General features: G+C 31.4%; 1 pseudogene; it reads left to right on the forward strand.

Moving 5' to 3' along the window:
• The first annotated feature begins 918 nt into the window (after positions 1 to 918).
• Positions 919 to 4,220, forward strand: LOC120217385 (annotated as a pseudogene).
• The last annotated feature ends 3,109 nt before the right edge of the window (positions 4,221 to 7,329 follow it).

Below are 7,329 nucleotides of genomic sequence, written 5' to 3' on the forward strand. Positions count from 1 at the left end.
TACAAAACACATTGGTAATTGATTAAAGCATGAATGAATATGATTGACCATGTGTATATCATTAATTATTTCTAAATTCTTACTGAATGCTTAATAAGTATAGTAGATTGTTTGAGACTTGCATAAATTGAATAAGAAATTAGACAACTGATAAGAAATTTCAAGCTCAATGATTATTAATAAAGTAATTAACCTCAAAATCTTTGATTCTGATTATTTTTTATAAGAATTAATGCTTGAAAGACATGGATTGAGAAATGATTAAAATACCCTTAAATTGTAAAAAAAACATGGATCACCCCTGATAATAAAATTGACTCGAGAACTCATAATTGACTTAATAGAACTCTTGATTTATTTGTTAAATTCCTAATATTTTTAGGAAATCCTAGTAATTAGTATCTAATCTTCGAGGTTATAATATAATTAGATTTTCCTTATTTATGAATAAACGTCTAAAAACTAATTTACTGGAGGTACTTAATATGCGAGAATTTTCAAAATGACTGGAACACCTTCAAGTACCAAAATGACTCAAGTACCATCATGATTTAGAATTTATGAATGTCTTTGGATAAATCCTAAAAATACTGATAACATCTGAATGTTCTAGCACCCCTTAAAGGTGATAAAGCACAACCCACTACAAGAAAATGTACCTTTAATGACACACGAACGATGACACACGCTAATTTATGACTTGCAAAAAATGTCATGTTTCTTAAAATCTGAACGATTTATGACTTACAATAATGTGTGTCATATTTAATAGTCATAATCCAAAAAATTTAGCAAACACACAAAGTACACTTTTCATCGTGTGTCATCTTTAAAAGTCATCTTTTAATATATATTTGAGTTTCTTCAACCCTTTTTGTATTGTTGAGCCCACTCGAAGGCTGCTCTCAAACCGACACCATGGGTTCAATAGACACGCCGATGATAACGAAGAATGGTTCAACACAATCCCACGCCACTGTAGAGTCGGTCGGTGACGACCAGAAGCCTCTGGCCTCCTCTAACATAGTGTCGGAGCCTGAGGCAATGAAAAAGAGGAGGTCGAGTATACTCCCTCTAGAGGTGGGTACTCGGGTGATGTGCCACTGGAGGGACAACAAGTATCATCCTGTCAAAGTCATCGAACGCCGTAAGATGCATTTTTCTGAGCCTAATGATTATGAATATTAAGTTCATTACATCGAGTGTAAGATTTATGTTCTCCCTAGGCTTTCTAAATAAATTTAATTACTTTAGGCCTTTATTATTGAATTGAAAATTTTAGAATTATTTATATTGGGAACTTTGGAAATTGTTTTTTTTGTTATGGTGATGATAGTTAATAGGAGGCTAGATGAATGGGTGAAGCATGAATAACTTGATCTTGATTCTGTGGAAATAGTTGTTGATGTTAATATTGAAGACAAGGTAAAGTTTCTTTTACAATGTCGAGCATTATATTTCAGTTTCTTCTCTATTTTTGTTCTGAGGGTGTATTTATGTGAAGATTTTGCTCATGGGGTTCTCAGGTTACAAGCTTAAAAATGACTCGCCACCAAAAATATAAGATTGATGAGACACACGTAGAGGTTGTAAGTAAATGCACACCTTTTGCTCGATGATGTGTAAAGATCAGAGGCTAATTTGAAATTTCTACTTGTTGCTTTTGTGAAATTCTTTTATATGTAATTGTATGTTGCTTTCTTTTCAGCAGGGTCATGAAGAACTCGATGTTTCTAGCTTGCGTGAGCATGAGGAATTTACAAAGGTGAAAAATATTTCGACCATAGAACTTGGAAGATATGAAATTGAGACATGGTACTTTTCCCCCTTTCCACCAGAATATAATGATTCATTGAAGTTGTACTTTTGTGAGTTTTGCCTCAACTTCATGAAACACAAAGAGCAACTTCAAAGGCATATGGTGAGCTTTGCTTTAATGTAGTAGTAAAAATTTCCACCTTATAATACTTAGGGTTGTATTAGTTTATAGTAACTTAATTGTTGACTATGTTCTAGTTTCTTTATGGTAACCTTGAATATTGTAATATGATTTTACTTTTTTTAATCATGAATATAAGTTTTGTTTACCAATATTTTTGTTCTGTATGTTTTGGCTGAAAGTAACTAAGTGTCAAATGATTTGATAAGTGATGCCTGACATTTCTTCTCTCCATGTATGTTGTGGATTGAAGTCAATGATCTTGTCTTGGCAAGTGATACTTCTCATCTTGTTGTTTCTTTGCTTAATTTGTGCATAAGACAAGAATTATCCTTCTATCGATCCTCTAATACTATACAAACTATGTAGGTGTAGATATGTGAGTCTAGCTTTTCCTCGTTTTATTTCCTTTTTGTCCTAATTGATTAAGATAGAAACAATTATGGGATGTGTAGTTTGCTTGCTAAACTGCAAGTATCTAGTTTTTATGTATGATTGATTATTAATATTTATTTTTCTTTAAGTACCTGGAAATCACAAAAACTTAGTTAATGGTGCCGATGTTATTCTTCATTTGTTTCCCAAATGGTTAAGAACAGAGCTTGTGTTTTAAGATCAATATATGGCAAGAATAATCTTTATTCTTCATGTCTTCAGTTAATATCTTAAATTGCATTCCCTGTAGTGTAATCACCTATCTTATGACTTGATAGGATGGAATGTTGTACAGATGTAGGATATTATTGCCTTGAAAAAAAGGCTTTTGGAAATTCTTGGTGATATATATGTGTGTGTGTGTGTGTGTATTGTCTTTGAATTTACCCCCTTTCTAATTGCTGCAAGTTAAAAATGGGGCAAGCAAAATCAATATTAACTCTGTTTAATTTTTACTCTGTTGAGGAAGTGTGATTTAAAGTATCCCCCTGGGGATGAAATATATCGAAGTGGTACACTATCAATGTTTGAGGTATATTCTTGAAAAGCTTTTACTGCTGCTACTTTCTATTCCAAATCTAAAAAATGAAAATGAAAAGTCTTTCCTCATTCTAGTTAAGTAAAATCTATATGATTTTGGTTTTCTTTGAACCCACATTATTGCTTTTGCTTTTTGTAAGTTCATTTTTCACTGTTTTTTTACATAAAATCAAATAATCATAATATTTTTCTTGAAAGATATTTTGAAAAAAAAGGTGGTGTATGCTTTTTTCAACTTCCAATACGAGCATATAAATGTTTTTCACCATTTTTCTTTTTCTTTTTCCTATCCATTTGTTGTGTTTTCCTGCTTAAACATGTCTTGTTATAGAATGCATCAGATATTTACTGACATTGGTATTCCTTTGTTCAAATATTTTGAGACAGGTTGATGGCAAAAAGAACAATATTTATGGGCAGAATCTTTGTTATTTAGCAAAGTTGTTCATTGACCACAAGACCCTTTATTACGACGTTTCCCTATTTTTATTCTATGTTTTGTGTGAATGTGATGATCGAGTTTTCCATATGGTTGGATACTTCTCCAATATAGCTTCTATGTTTTTGTTGCATATGATTTGATGCGGTCTGGAGTTAAAATAAACCTTATAAGTCTGTGGCTATTTTAATATTTTTTTTGCGATCTACTAACTATAATAGTATCATATAGGTGATTTGATTTATAGAACTTATTGTCTATCTGTGAATTATAGCATCATTACCGATAGTGAGTTGGTTAAAAACTCTGTGGTTCTAATATCCGGCTTTGCTTAAGATGTTTTGAATCTTTCTTATTTCTTAATTTTATATATATATATATATGTATTTCATTGTTCACAGTATTTAGACTGCGTTACCCTAACACAAACAAATATATTAGCATTTTGCATCTAATCATGCAGGAAAAGCATTCAGAGGAATCCTATAATTTGGCGTGTATCCTCACCCTTCCTCCATATCAAAGGAAAGGCTATGGAAATTTTTTTATTGCATTTTGTAAGCTCTATGCTTGCTATTTTCTTTTATGAATTCTTTCCCTTATGATCTATCCTTTGGAATTTCATCGTATCGGTTATTAACTAGAGCCTTATTGTTTATTTGTCTTCGTTTTGGACCACAGCATATGAACTCTCAAAGAAAGAAGGTAAAGTTTGGCACACCTGAAAGACCACTTTCCGACCTAGGTCTGTTGAGCTACAGAGGGTACTGGACAAGAGTTCTTTTAGACATCTTGAAGAAACATAAAGGAAATATTTCCATCAAGGTATCACTATTGAAGCCATATATCAAGTCTAGTGGGCTGTGATTTATGCAATTTTTTCTACTTTATCCACTGTGAAAACTTTATTTCCATCAAGGGTGTTGTTGATATTGTACACTGCTCAAAGTGGATCTAACAAAAAAGGTTAGCCTCAATTGGATCATTGTTTTGGTGAGGACTTCGATCATTCCTTGTTTAAATTGCAGCTTTCATTTTGACTAATCGTTTATTGTAAACTGTTTGTAGTGTCCCCGTCAGTCGGGAGGTACCGAGTATGGATATTATGTTTGTAAGTTCATGAAAGAGATAGTCGAGAACATATTTGAAGTGCTGGTCAATAAGAATGTAAGAAAACTTCTCTGATACACATCTGTCATATCATACATACACATTAGTCATACAACTATCATATGGACTTGAAGTAGGATACTATTCTAAACAAATTAATGCAAGTACTTGTTAGCAAGACTGAAAACTGTGAATTCGTGTCTTGATAATGGATATAATTTATATGGGAAGTTTTACTAATTAAATGTGTAAAATTTATTTTTACATATGCTTCAAAGAATGCATATGTAAAATTGGTCATTTTAGTACTCTTTGATAGTTATATACTTCACTTTAAATAAGTATAAATTATATACTTATTTCATATTTTTACTTAGGTTGGCGATAGGAAGGAAGAATACACGGATGATGATATTCGCAAAGAATGGGTATCTTATGTGGCAAACTTTATTATGTCGTGATATTTTGTATCGACTTATTATTACAATATTTTTTATAACTTAATGTTAATATATTGTATGCAAATGGATTACTTATATATAATATGATATATATATTTAGTATTACGAGGCATTAAATGTGATTTAGTTTGATTATTTGTCAATCTATAATATATATATATATAATTTATGACATACAATCACGACACACGAATGTAAGTCATAAATTTATGACACGGAAATGTGTGTCATCTTTATTTATGACGGGGGCTTCAATGACGCGTAATGTGCGTCATAAATATATGTGTCATAAATGTGCGTCATAAATGCGTGTCATAAATGCGTGTCATAAATGCGCGTCATAAATGTGCGTCATAGATTTATGACACACAATTGCGTGTCATCTGAGATTTATGGTAGTGGCTTTAATGACGCGCATTTTTGTGACATCTGCACCCATAGATGACGAGCAATACGCGTCACTAAAGGAGTTTTTTCTAGTGACCCCTATGTGTTAGTAATTCTTGATATTATTATAATACAAGAATAAATTAAATATTGCATGTATAAATTTTCGCTTCCTCGATGTACATTCAAGGATGATTTGTGAAAGTGATCTATGTAGCACTTGTATACAATTGGGACTAAGAAAGAAATATTCGAGAAATGTCTCTGTCTAAATACTTTGTAAATATCGCATTAATGAAGTCCGGTTAGTTCGATGGGACTTAGAAGCCTAATGAATCGTCAGAAAGCTTGAATACCTCAAATCACTGTCTTACCCTTATTAGATCGATTTACCAAACTTTCTTGGATTCAAAATGAATAAAATGCTCATTTATGCCTAATTGTAGTATCACTATTGATATATCTGAATCTTAAATATTTCTATATAATAGTTCTTGAATACCCTTCTAATTTGTCCAAATCCCAAATGATCTTGATGTATCAATTTTTGAATGTTTAATTTTATATGTTATCTATTGAACCCCTTTTTATAGGGATCTAATTTCTAAAATCAATTCAAAATTGATGGTAGTTCTATGTTCCCTCTCTAGTATTACCAAGTACCTCTGAGAAATAAATTGAACATTCTAATATGCTTTATGTAGGGATCGACGCAGGATTAGAAACTGAAGGGTTTCGCTCAGAACTAGCCCTATTGAGTCGGGTTCCTTTAAAACAAATTAGGTTCAGGTCAGGTCAGGTTTTTAAGAGGTTATGTTTGGGTCGAATCGGGTTTGAATTTAGTGTGAAAAATATCTAACCTGATTAGATCCAAAAAATGTAATTTTACCTTATATATTTAGGGATAATTGTAATAATATCCATCTATATATTATTTTTTCAATTAAATCTCTATTTTTATTATATAAAAGTAATATTTTTTATAAATATATTATTTTGGGTCATGTCGAGTTGGTTCAAATTTTATCTAAAAAATGAATTGAATTCATGTCGACTGAAAGGTGTACATTTTTTGGATCTGGTTCAGCTAAGATGGAGGGTATATAATTTTTAGTTTGGTTCAGGTTGACCAGAAACATGACCTAATCCAACTCATGCATATCCCTAGTTCCATGTGCATTTGAGTATTTTATCTATTTTAGAAATGAGACCATTCTCTCTAATTTTAAAAGTATGACTCTATTGTTTGAAATAAAAACACAATCTTTGATTTCTATTTTCTGATACAAAAAATATATGGTTAATAATTTTTTATATTACTATTTTACTATTATGATATTGGTTATAGTTGAAGAAAGTATTTCAGTCTTAGTCTATAACTTGTAAGATCTTACTGCGGGCTCATTTGCTTTATGCATAGGGAGAGTCCTTACCACAAGTCCTTATGTTATATACATAAGGTCCTTACCGTAGGTTCTTATTCTACATAGAAAAGGTCCTTACCGGGTGTACAAGTGTGTGTATGGTTCAGAGAAATCTACATATTCTGGTGTTCGGATTGAGGGTAGTTAGAGAATTTTTATTGAAATTATTTATACACTTTTCTTTGTACTGATGGAGCATACTAGACTCTCATACTCAATCTCCGTAATCTATCTCTCTTTCATATTATTTCGGGTTGTAGACTTCTTAGCTATTACCTATATGTTAAATTAATTAAATTTACATAGAAAAGGTCCTTACCGGGTGTACAAGTGTGTGTATGGTTCAGGGAAATCTACATATTCTGGTGTTCGGATTGAGGGTAGTTAGAGAATTTTTATTGAAATTATTTATACACTTTTTTGTACTGATGGAGCATACTAGACTCATACTCAATCTCTGTAATCTATCTCTCTTTCATATTATTTCGGGTTGTAGACTTCTTAGCTATTACCTATATGTTAAATTAATTAAATTTCAAATCATAATTGAAACCGGTAAATGTTAGAGTCACCATGAAAGTTTTATGTTTTACC

The sequence above is a fragment of the Hibiscus syriacus genome, unplaced genomic scaffold, assembly GCF_006381635.1.
Source record: "Hibiscus syriacus cultivar Baekdansim isolate YM2019G1 unplaced genomic scaffold, ASM638163v2 tig00000003_pilon, whole genome shotgun sequence".
Classification (NCBI taxonomy): Eukaryota; Viridiplantae; Streptophyta; class Magnoliopsida; order Malvales; family Malvaceae; genus Hibiscus; species Hibiscus syriacus.